Here is a 13,217-nt window from a genome sequence, read left to right on the forward strand (position 1 = left end):
TTCTGTTTTGGATCACACTCATCTCTTTCTTGATTGAGACAGGATCCATCTGGTAATTTGAACATTGGCCAATTCATTGGATAGTTTCACAAATGGGCTGTAAAGATAACTTTCTAAATATTGACTGCAGGTTATTAATACTAATCAGCTAAATGTATTTGAATGTGTGTTTCATCACACACAGCCATGATTCAACTACAAAAAATATATTGCTTATGACTTTGTTCCTATTACATTAAAAACTCATTACTTCCGTATCTGATACTCGATTTATCCATGTGTCACTATATATCAGCCCCATGGTACAATGCTACTTATCCTTCCCACCAACAATTGCTGAGTGCTGGCAAGGTCATTGTGCTAACAAAGTTGACACTGGAATGGGGAGGACACATAAATCCAATGGCAGAGAGCCGATGCTATTTGCAATGCTTTGGAGTAGAGACTTCAGAGCCACCAGGGAGAAGCCATTGGAAGTCTCTGGGAATGAGTGATTCATACCTCAGCAGGCGCAGGCTTAAAAGTCTGAGATGTGGGCTGGAGAGATGGCTTAGCGGTTAAGCGCTTGCCTGTGAGGCCTAAGGACCCCGGTTCGAGGCTCGGTTCCCCAGGTCCCACGTTAGCCAGATGCACAAGGGGGCGCACGCGTCTGGAGTTCGTTTGCAGAGGCTGGAGGCCCTGGTGCGCCCATTCTCTCTCTCTCCCTCTATCTGTCCTTCTCTCTGTGTCTGTCGCTCTCAAAAATAAAAAAAATAAATAAATTAAAAAAGTCTGAGATGTGACTAGTGAGGGAGGCCTCCTGGGGTGCAGGGATCAAGGTAGAGGCGGAGGAGATAAAGACAGGAGTGGAAAGGAAGCAGATCATGGAATGCCCGGGCCGTGGGGAGAACTTTTGGCTTGGGCCGCATGACTTGGCAGAGGGTCAGGAAGGAATCAGAGTAACTGTGGCAACTTCTGGGGAGAATGGGACAGGTGGGTGTCACTCTGTAGCCCCAGACTGGACTCGAACTCATGACCATCTTCTACCTCAGCCACCTGAGTGCTGACATTAAAGGCATGCGCCACCACACTCAGCTTTTTAACCTTTAATTTTGGTTTCCTTGCTTTGGGGTTGCTCAAGATTATGGCATACATAATACAGCATGCATGTACTTTTCCCAGTAGGGAGAGCAAACATGATGGCCTGAGGGGAGCAGGAGAATATCTGGGTCGACATTTTAAACAGCCAAGAGAAAGCAGGATGTGGCGCACAAGTGTCAGTCACTGGGACCCCCCCACGCTGAAGAGCCAGACTATGAATTGTCAGAGGAAGTACTTGGGGTCAGAGTTATACACTTCATGCCATGCTTCTCCATGTTTCCCACCCGTGTTCAGTTGCTTAGGGGAGGCTCACGGGTAGCGTTGAGCATATTCAGAGCCCAGGCACACATGGCCAAGTGAAAGGGTGAACATGCAGGAGTGACTGTAATAACCTCAGCCTCTGAGCTAGGTCAAGACGGCTGCAACTCCGTGAGGGGATAGTGCCCTGTGAAATCACGGTAGAGGCTGGAGAGATGGCTTAGTAGTTAAGGCGCTTGCTTGCCTGTGAAGCCTGGGGACCCAAGTTCGATTCTCCAGGTTCCCACATAAGCCAGATGCACATGATGGCGCATGACTCTGGAGTTGGTTTGCAGTGGCTAGAGGCTCTGTCATGGCCATTTTCACTCTCTCCCTCTCTCTCTCTGTCTCTAATAAATAAATAAAAATAAATCTTAAAAATCATGGTAGAAACGGGCTGGAGAAATGGCTTAGTGGTTAAGCGCTTGCCTGTGAGTCCTAAGGACTCCGGTTCGAGGCTCGATTCCCAGGGCCCATGTTAGCCAGATGCACAAGGGGGCGCACGTGTCTGGAGTTCGTTTGCAGTGGCTGGAGGCCCTGTCACACCCATTCTCTCTCTCTCTCTCTCTGTCTTTCACTCTCAAATAAATAAAACAAAATTTTTTTTAAAGTCATGGTAGAAATGGATTGTAGGGCTGAACAATTATTAGAGGAGGGTAATGCAAACTGTCTGAGATAGAACAGGTACAGCCATAAGTGGCTGAAGTAATGCAGAAACCAAACTCTCTGGACACAAGGACATGGGGAAAATGAATGCTATTAGCATATAAAGTAAAATTTATTCTCTCCCTCTTTCCAGGCTGAGATAATGGGGAGCACATTGTTAAGCATTCTCTCCGATGAAGACAAAGATGGAGTGGCTCAGAAGATTACCTTGGATCTTCCCTTAGTGCACTTAGGTAAATAATAAAAAGCAACAACATACTTAGGTTTGGGTCTGGGAAGATAGTTCAGCAGTTAATAGCTCTTCCTTGCAATGCCAGTCAGGCTAGGTTCAATTCCCAAACCACCCATGTAAGCTGGTTGCATGAGATCTTGGCACACCCATACACACACACGCACTCATGCATAAATACATAAAAACTGAAAGGAAAATTCACTAGGTTTAAAGAGACAAATCACACTCTGTGAAATATCTTTTTACAAGAAACTAGAGCCACTGTAGCTCTTGACCGTAGTCCAGTTTTGTATCACCAAGTATTTACAACTGTCTTCCGAACCTGAAACATTCTTTGCTCCACTAAATCTCGATCTTTCTCTTGAGTCTTGATTGTCATGGTGCAGCCCACCTGCAGTCCAGTTTGTTTCTGTTCTCTTCAGTTGGTAAGCGCATTGAATTCTGCTGTAACCTGAGCACACGAAAATTAAGTGAGAACAACGGTCATACTCATGAATATGTGAAATTCATCTTGAATCTGCAGGACGCATATGATGGTAAGCAGTCCAGTTGAGCATCTTTGACATTCATGAGTTATGTAGACTCTCGCTTCTGGCATTCACACGCCCTCTGGTATCCTCGTGGTCAGTTTCTATCTCTGTTCATTAGACATTTAAAACTGGTAGTGTAGGGCTGGAGAGATGGCTTAGTGGTTAAGCGCTTGCCTGTGAAGCCTAAGGACCCCGGTTCGAGGCTCGGTTCCCCAGGTCCCACGTTAGCCAGATGCACAAGGGGGCGCACGCGTCTGGAGTTCGTTTGCAGTGGTTGGAGGCCTGGCACACCCATTCTCTCTCTCTCTGTCATTTAAATAAAATTAAAAAAAAACTAATAGTTTAATGTACAATGTGGGGTAGTATAGAAACATGGTGGGCTGCATTGATAAAGGATTCTCTCTCTTAGCAAAGGAAGGGATAGTGAAACGTAATCAAAGAAGGCTTCAAGGGAACTCCATGAGTTCCAGAACTTAGAAGAGAAAGCAGCGCTGCAATGGGGGAGAGGAAGTAGGTTTGGGGGAGCCTACATGAGTCATAGGTCATAACAGGGCCTATATTGGCTAAGGTCTGAATTCTAACATTTTCTCAAGGACCAATATACAAAAGCTGGAATTCACCAGGGTTCCACCCAGTAGCATAGAAGAAGTTTGTTACCTCTCTAGAAATACTGAACAAAATCTGGTGTTTATAACAAATCAAAACCCAAATTTTTGTCATTTATGGGTCCCGATTTACTGCTTTTGAGGTTTAAGGAAGTGCAAGCCGAGAAATTGACATACGTAATTCAAATGAACTGATTTGGGACCATCAAACATTTGGGGCTTAAATTAGAAGTAGGTAGACCTTGTGTTGTAATTGCACATATGCACGTTAAAATATTACTCAAGTTTCTTGAGAATTAAAAACTAGACAACTCTAAAAACACTTTGCCACACACTCACATACGTGCTGAGTGCTGTCCATGTGGTTTACGTGAAAGAAAGGAACCAGATTTCGTTTAGAGGCTAAGAAAACCACCCCCTCAAGTCCTAACGGTAGACTGATGCCCGACACGAATTCTCGGTAACGAATTCTCTTTCCCTGGTGACCAGTTGGGGAGGTTAGCCATCCAGGAAGGAAGATAGAAAGAAAATTCCAAGGCTCCCAATGTTGAATCTGAAAATTGTCAGTGGGCTGACAAACAGAAGGATGGGACAGTTGTCTGTCTCCTTGTTTATTTCCTTTGCCTTTCCATTTGATTTCCATATGTGTGTCTGTCTCCGCAGAATCATTCGTCTTTTTTGGAAGCTTTGGTCCTAGCCGTAGAAGTATTCGATCATCTAGAACAAAGTTACTATGGGAGCAGCAGTATTATCTAGTGGGGACCATCTGCGTTCTGAGCACACAGATGTTCAAGGTACGTTTGTTTGCAGGATGGGTCTGTCACTTTGAAGGTCACCTCCTTTCACTCTCGGCTGTCAGACAGCAGTGCCCAGGCCTTCAGTGTGCACGTAAGAGAGAATCACTCCCGTGTTTTGATATGATATTATGATATACGATATATGATAGTTATGATAGAGCTTCTTTCCTCATTACGCAGTGCATTAGAATAGCTTTCTGTCTCTGAAAGGAAGAGCTACTTCATGGAGTCCATGGGCCAGATTCAAGCTCACTTATTTTCTTCTTTCAACAACATACGGGCTACTTCTCATGTTCATGGAGGGCCAAGGCAACAGCAGGTAGACTGCTGACGTGGGTCATGGAGATCTTAAAGTGGAGTGATGGGTTAATGATTAATGAGAGCGGAGCAGTTCAGGAAGAGGAGTCAGGAATTTCTGGTGAATGTTTTCCTGTGGGGGAGTTTGGGGCCCCATGGACGATGATGACCAGAGCAATCTTAGCAGACGGTGCAGTGACTAGCTTGGAGAGTCTGAGGGAACAAAATGCATTATGTGACTCAAACAAGGAGAAAGATGAAAGGGGCAGTAAGAAATGGCACCCAAGAAGAGGCAGGGGTCAGGCTGTTCAGAACTTTGATATCCATAGTAATGAATGGGAAAGTTCCCCTAAGTGTATTGGAAATCAGATTTGAAAACAGGTGGATTTGGGGCTCTGGTTTCTAGGGTATTGTTTTTCTATTACTGAATATTTTGGAGAAGAAATTTCATGTGAGTGGAGGGTGAGTGGGTGACTAAATATGATAATTGGAGGACTGGGGGTATCATTCTGTGTAGTAAAGTGTATGGCTCCCACGTACAAGGTCTTGGCTTCTCCAAGCAACAGAAACTAATATGACTTTTTTTTTTTTCTGCAGGGAGTTTGTACTGCAGAAGAAGATGATGATGGTAACGATGATAATACAGCCATGCAGGATTCAGATGGCGGTAGCCTTTTGGAATATAGCAGGTAAGAGGCAAAGGTGACAGAAGCAATGGAGAGCATGAATGAACTCTTGCTAAATGAAACTAAGACAATAGAAAGAACAACTACCGATTTGAATGAATCCAGACCACCAAGTTGCTAGGCTGAGCCTACTTTACCACTTAATATAATTTATTTTGGGGGGGTTCGAGGTAGGGTCTCACTCTAGCTCAGGCTGACCTGGAATTCACTATGTAGTCTGAGGGTGGCCTCGAACTCACAGTGATCCTCCCACCTTGGCCTCCGGGTGTTGGGATTAAAGGCAGGCACCACCACGCCCGGCTTTAATTCATATTTTCACAGCAATGTAAGGCAAGAGAAGCAACTGTATTTCCCATGTCATTGTTGAGTTATTTCTTCTTAATTTTATTTTAAATTAGCACACAGAGATTTTGGCAGCATTCATCCTGACGTTTTTGTATACCATTTTTTTCTGCTGATTCTCTTCTCCCAACTCCTCTCCAGTCTCCCCTTCCCATCCCTGGCATCCTTCCCCCTCCGTTTACATGTCATAGCTGTGACTGGCTTTTGATTATTTTAAAATCATTAAAATAATAAGCAGCACTAGTTGAATGGATGGAGATATTTAATGACTTACAAATTAGGATAACACACTTCGAAATTACATTTTACTACTTTTTCCTCAAAAATAAAGAAGACCATATTTTATTATTTTAAGGGGAAATTTTTTTTTTAAGATTTTATATTTATTTATCTATTTGGCAGAGAAAGAGGGAGGGCAAGAGAGAATGGGCGCACCAGGGCCTCCAGTCACTGCGCCCCCTTGTGCATTTGGTTAACGCAGGTCCTGGGGAATCAAATCTGGGTCCTTTGGCTTTTCAGGCAAACGCCTTAACTGTTAAGCCATCCCTCCAGCCCAAGGGGAATGTTTTTTTTTGTTGTTGTTGTTGTTGTTTTTCGAGGTAGGGTCTCACTCTAGCCCAGGCTGAACTGGAATTCACTATGGATTCTCAGGGTGGCCTCGAACTCACGACAATCCTCATACCTCTGCCTCCCGAGTGCTGGGATTAAAGGCATGCGCCACCACATCCGGCTGGAAAATGTTTTTAAAAGTGCATTTCTGAGCTAGAGAGATTGCTCAGTGGTTAAGGTGCTTGCCTGCAAAGCCAAAAGATCCTAGTTTGATTCCCCGCCACGCACATAAAGCCAAACCCAAAAGTAGGACACACATCTGGAGTCCATTTGCAGTGGCTGCAGTCCCTGATGCTTCCATTCTCTCTGACTCTCTTCTCTATCTCTCTGCTTGTGAATAAGTAAAAATATTTAAACAATGCATTTCTAGCCCACAGACAATGCTGATGAGTTCACCTGTACCACTGAGCTCCTTCTTATACCTATTCAACAACCCACCACGTATTTCTAAAGAAGCAACATCAATTCTGAAGTTTATGTTTCATTTGTTTATTTAACCTCCAGCCAACCCACATTCTGTCTTCAGTGGCATGACAAATTATTTTGATTTTCTAAAAGCATTAAAACTTCAGACTGCTTACTAGATTTGAGATTGATAAGACCAATTCAATTGTTAATGTTTTTGGTCAACTTTATGTCAGTGTTTGTATTCAAAACTCATTGAAGCAAAGTGAAATGGCTAAGAGTTTACACACTAATGAAAGACAGTCTCATGACCCAAGACTCTTAAGCTTAGGAAAATTGGGGGCAGCTGATCTGAAGTATTGGTCTCTTTTTAAAGAACTGATTTTGAATAAATAGCCCTAGAGCTGCTTGTGCTGAGTAGACAAGTCAAATATGATTTTTTTTCCTTAATGAGGTTCATTTGCTACCCTGTAATGAAGATGCCAGGCTTGCATACTAGTCAGGAGGAAAAAAGTAGAGTCTGTCTGTCTTTTGACACTTGGACAGAAGAAGTGGAGTAGATTTTGTCTGTCTTTTGGCACTTGAGAAGAAAACATTATCTGAGGCCATTATTATTTTTTTACTTTCTTTTTTTCTTTTAATTTATTTATTTTCGAGAGTGAGAGCGACAGATAGGAAGAGAAAGAGGCAGATAGAGAAAGAGAGAGAATGGGTATGCCAGGGCCTCCAGCCATTGCAAGGGAATTCCAGACTCGTGTGCCCCCGTGGACATCTGGCTTATGTGGGTACTGGGGAATCGAGCCTCGAACCAGGGTCCTTAGGCGTCACAGGCAGGTGCTTAACCGCTAAGCCATCTCTCTAGCCCTGAGGCCATTATTTTTGCTTTAACTCTATTGCTTTTTTTTTTTTTTTTTTGGGTTTTTCGAGGTAGGGTCTCACTCTAGCTCAGGGTGGCCTTGAACTCCTGGTGATCCTCCTACCTCTGCCTCCCAAGTGCTGGGATTAAATGCATGTACCTGGCTCTATTGCTTTTTTAAAAATAGGTGTATCTCAGGTTGGCCTCAACCTCCTGATCCTCCTGCTACCTCCATTCCTCTGCAACAATTTCCCGCTAGTGTATACCACCAAAACAGGCTGTATTGCTAGTTTTCTTTTCTTTTGAATTTTAGTTTTGGCAGGAGCAGTCACGTGCATCTTCCTTTACTCATACAACGGTACATTTTGCCCTCCGTCTCCTTCCTTCGCTTCTCTCTCCCCTTCCCTTTGTACGTGTGCGTGGGTATGTGTACATAGTTTGTTGTGAACTGTATCTGCTCTCATTCTTCCTCTAAACTGCACAGTTGGTTGAGGCCTGTCAGTCTATGACACTGAAAGTAAACCTCCTAGGTGAAATTTAATATTATGAAGGATATGTTAGATAAACTTTGTAATGAGTGAAAGAAACAGATGTTGCAAGCATCATTGGATAACCTTTGACAAAAGTAGAAACCTATGTAGGCCACATTTCTGTGTACATTATTGTGATACCAGTCAGTAAATAACACATATTTGAAAATTGCTATGACATTTTAAGGGTTCTTGCCCCCAAATAGTTGTGTGAGCATTGCACGTAACTCGCTTGATCCATTCCACAGTGTGTACCTATGTCAAAACACAAACCGCCTTTGTCACCTGATTACTGTTTTCTGGACTACCAGAAACCTCTTTTTTTCCCATATACAGAAGGTGACATACAGTGTTGCTTGATGAGTCATTGGAACCTTCTGATTCCTGGCTTAGATGCCAGCTGGTAACACTAAAGATATTCACAGGCCAAATGAATGCCAAGACTACACGGCTACTCAATCATATATTTGTGGAAAATTCCTTCTAGGAGACATTCATAAGTCAGACCAGACCTTGTACTAAGACCAGTGCTATGTGGTAAGACATAGTTAGCTCTGTCCCTGTCGAGTAACACACCTCTATGGCCCAGTGCTCCAGCTAAAGACAGGGTTTTTGAAGGACTAGAACTGACCACTCAAGATGAAGTGTTCTTTTTTTTTTTTTAATATAATTCACTGGATACTGTATTTGCTTTCATAGTTCATTAATTTCATGGTTAGCTCTATTGTATTTGGAATAAACCCAGGCCCTTGCACATGCTAGGCAAACGTTCTGCCACTGAAGGGTACCTCCAATCCTAAAAAAAGAAAAATGTAAACACTGAAACACATGTTTTCTTAATGTTTACCAATTTATAAAATGATTACTTTCATTATGACATGTTCATTCATATGTCATTATACAAAATACATTTTCATAAAAAAATTTGTTTTTATCAAGCCCTGAAAAACGCTCCTGCCTAGATGTTAAGCATGAAGAGATTCGCATCAAGGAAGAAATACGTTCTGAACCCTCTTCAGATGTACGTACATTGACAGCCATAGGGTAGAAGCCGGGTTCTTCTCTCTAATGTGAATGGTTCATTAAAGTATGTTGACAAATTTATTTCGATACTTGTGTCACATTGGTGTGGTATATGAAATGTCCTATAGGTGCCATTTCATAGGCCTTTCTTACTGAGCCATTAACTATCGTGCTTAGAATGATCCCTGCAGTGACTGCAAAAAAGTTACGCTATGCTCTATCCCCGACATTGTTGAAATTGTTTTTTTCATAATGGAAATTGAAGCTGAGCATGGTGACTCCTATTTATAGTCTCAGCATTCAGGAGACTGAGACAGGAGGATTGCTGCAACCACAGTGAACTCCAGGACAGTCTGGGCTACACAGTAAGGCCTTGTATCAAAAATATAAAATAATTTATCTGTCCTCTGCACCAGGTTATGAGATACAATCCAAAGAATCACAGCCCCTAGTGCCTTGATGGGACAGCCAGTACGTGGTCCCTAATTCGCTTCTGCTGACCCTAGCCTTTCCCTAAGGGATTGCAGGGGTGCCTCACCCATTCATCCCCTCATCATCAGTTAATCAAGTGAATCCTGTAGGGAGTCTCCTTCGTTCCCCATCGTGCCATCACCACAGTGGCAGGCACCTGGGCCTCAGAGAGAACCAGTTTAGTGACTGTGCCACGTACCCACTTATGTGGCCTGCATGGAAAGTGATTGTAGCTGTTTTATACACAGTTGCAATGTTGGGCAAGGGCAGAGACGCCACAGGAGGATCAAAAGGGTAAATGCAATGTAGTGTACTGTGCCACTGAACTGTGGCACAGGGCTACGTATATTGAATCCATTTTTTGTGTGTTAGGGAACTTTCTACTTAAGAGGAGTTCGTTGGGGTCTAAACCCATCCTAGTTCAGATGCATCTGTGCATGGTTTAAAGCAGCAAGCAAGTGGCCTCAACGCAAGAAGAGAACATTGCATTTCACAACTACGAATTCTTTTCCATTCCATCAGCCTGAAATCCAGGGCGGTCGTTACGCAGCTAGTAGTGGGGTTTCCTTTGCCCTACACTGGCTGTGCGCCCCCATCTTTGAACTAATTGTTTCAGGCTTTATAATGAGAATAAATAAATAAATATATATACGTATATGTATGTATGTGTATATATATATATATATATTTTTTTTTTTTTTTTCTCTTCTTAAGCTTTGCAGCTTACACCTTGTGGTACTCATGGTCTCTGTTTGGTGTCTTCATCCAAAAATATTTTTCAAGGAGATAGTTGATGATTTGGTGTTAGGTTTTCAAGTGATGGAAGCATGTTTGAAATTGTGATGTGAAATGCGTTGACAATGCTGTTGTTGGGACGTCTCAGTCTATCTGGAAGATCAAATGTCATTTCTTCCTTTTTTTGGAAATTCAGGAGGAGAATATAGAAGATATGTCATTTCCAGAGCCAAATCCTTTTGAACTATTTATGACTCATTCAGATTCATCCAGTGAGACCAGTATTTCATCTACAGAGTGCAGAACACCACAGTCAGGTAGGGATATCGAGGCATTTGTATGAGGTGACCTGAAAGGTGGAAACGAGGATAACGTTCTGTTTAGAATGGTATGAAATTGGGCTGGAGGGATGACTTAGTGGCTAAGGTATTTATTTGCCTGCAAAGCCCAAGGACTTGGGTTCAATTCCCCAGGACCCATGTTAGCCAGATGCACAAGGGGGCGCACATGTCTGGAGCTCGTTTGCAGTGGCTGGAGGCCTTGGCGCACCCATTCTCTCTGTCAAATAAATAAATAAAATAGGCTATTAGACTGGTGTGAAATCCCAAGAGTGAGCTCCAGCACTGATCATCCCCCCTGCTGGATAAGTGTTAACCTCCCAGTTAATTTTAATGTCCCAAAGATTATGATAGGGCTCAGTCCTTGGAGGAAGAGCATTTTACCTTTCCATGTTCACGCACTCTATTCTGCTGTGGCACAGAGTTAAATTTTTTTTTTTTGAGGTAGGGTCTTACTCTACCTCAGGCTGACCTGAAATTCACTATGTAGTCTCAGGGTGGCCTCGAACTCACATGATCCTCCTACCTCTGCTTCCCGAGTGCTGGGATTAGAGGTGTGTGCCACCAAGCCTGGCTAATTTTTAAAATTTTGTTGGTGATTTTATATCATTCCAGAACTTTCATCAAACTCAAATTTGTGTACACATGTCTATGCATGTGAGATGCACGTGTTTATACACTTGTAATACTCTAAACAAAGGTAATTAACATGGCATTCAGAACCTAAGCCATACACAAAACAAAAATGGGAAAGTACTTCTTACTTTAGGCTCCTCGCATGCCCAGGGTTCACCACATTTAATAGCTAATTATATGAGCTTTTAGACATTGTCTGTGCATACGCAATGACCCATATGTAGAACCTTTTTGAAATTTACAAGAAAGGTATTCCTTAGGATTAAATCTATTTATCAGTTTATTTATTTATTTATTTATTTATTTATTTTGGTTTATCGAGGTAGGGTCTCACTCTGGCTCAAGCTGACCTGGAATTCACTCTGTAGTCTCAGGGTGGCCTCCAACTCATGGCAATCCTCCTACCTCTGCCTCCCGAGTGCTGGGATTAAAGGCGTGCGCCACCACGCCCAGCCAGTTTATTTTTTGACAATTTTCTACATGTATATAAAATATTTTGATCCTGTTCACGCCCATTACCTTTTCTTGTCCCTGTCTTCCTCCCACCAACCCCATTTTTTTTATAAATTTTTTTAAAATTTATTTATTTGAGAGCGACAGACACAGAGAGAAAGACAGATAGAGGGAGAGAGAGAGAGAATGGGCACGCCAGGGCCTCCAGCCTCTGCAAACGAACTCCAGACGCGTGCGCCCCCTTGTGCATCTGGCTAACGTGGGACCTGGGGAACTGAGCCTCGAACCGGGGTCCTTAGGCTTCACAGGCAAGCACTTAACCGCTAAGCCATCTCTCCAGCCCCAACCCCATTTTTTTGTTCCCAAATAATCCCACTTCTACTTTCTTTTCTTTGCCTTCCCTCCCTCCCTCCCTCCCTCCCTCCCTTCCTTCCTTCCTTCCTTTCTTTCCTTCTCTTTTTTCAAGGTAGGGTCTCGCTCTAGCTCAGGCTGACCTGGAATTCACTATGGCATCTCAGGGTGGCCTCGAACTCACCATGATCCTCCTACCTCTGCCTCCCGAGTGCTGGGATTAAAGGCGTGCGCCACCACGACAGGCATCATTTCTTTACTTGTGAACATGCTGAGTTCAGTTAGGGCTGGTGCATGGGTATGCGTGAGGGACTGTCACTGAAGAATAGAGCTCCCCACCTCACAGCCACTGACTGCTTATTGGACCTCCAGGAAGGGTGATGGCCTGCTGGCTCCTCCACTGTCCTTGTTGCTGTTTGGAGACAAGATTCTGTCAGGAGCTTGCCCTGTCCTGGGGCTCACTTCACAAATGCTGAGATGAGAGGATTATACAAGTGCCACTGCGCTTACCTTTGTCACTACCACTATGCCATGTGGTCCTTAGATGTTTATATTTCCTAATGTTCTCATTTTGATACAATTTTAGACGTAGAGATGCATTACAACAAGATGGTAATGGTGACACACACCTGTAATCCCAGCACTTGGAAGGCATAATTAGGATGATCAGGAGTTCAAGGCCAGCCTTGGCTGAACTACAAGGTTAAACATAGCCTGAGAATGTGTGAGAACCTATTAATAAAAAAGAACTTGAGGGCTGGGGAGATGGCTTGGCAGTTAAAGGCACTTGCTACTTAAGCTGGACATTGTGGGTTCGATTCCCCAGTGCCCACATAAAGTCAGAGGTACAAAATGGTTTGCAGTGGAAAGAGGCCCTGGTGAACCCATGTTCTCTCTCTGCTTGCAAATAAATAAATAATAAAAAAAAAACCTTAAAAAAAAAAAGAACTTGAGTTGCAGCAATAATACCAATGTTTTAAAAGACAGAAAGACACTCTCCCATTTAGGGCATCTTTTAATGTCACAGCTTATGTAACCATGGTAAAATTGTTCACAGGTAAACCACTGGTATAATACTAAACTCTGATCTTCATTTTGCCCCAGTTTTACATCTTTTCCTACTTCATGACAGTCTTTCACAGGCCCTCCCATCTTTTCTTGTCTTTTGTGATCTTGTCATTGGTCAAGAATGTGGGCTAGCTTAAATTTTTTTTAATTTTTTGTTTGTTCATTTTTATTTATTTGAGAGCAACAGAGAGGAGGGAGGGAGAGAGAGAG

At 43.1% G+C, this 13,217-nt stretch overlaps 1 long non-coding RNA gene across 1 annotated transcript; it reads left to right on the forward strand.

Moving 5' to 3' along the window:
• The first annotated feature begins 5,103 nt into the window (after positions 1–5,103).
• LOC123456617 lies at positions 5,104–10,478 on the forward strand. The gene is made up of 3 exons (XR_006634595.1): positions 5,104–5,193; positions 8,872–8,953; positions 10,358–10,478. It is a non-coding gene; the product is annotated as an uncharacterized LOC123456617 (long non-coding RNA).
• Positions 10,479–13,217: the final 2,739 nt, after the last annotated feature.

This window comes from Jaculus jaculus, chromosome X (assembly GCF_020740685.1).
Source record: "Jaculus jaculus isolate mJacJac1 chromosome X, mJacJac1.mat.Y.cur, whole genome shotgun sequence".
Taxonomy (NCBI): domain Eukaryota; kingdom Metazoa; phylum Chordata; class Mammalia; order Rodentia; family Dipodidae; genus Jaculus; species Jaculus jaculus.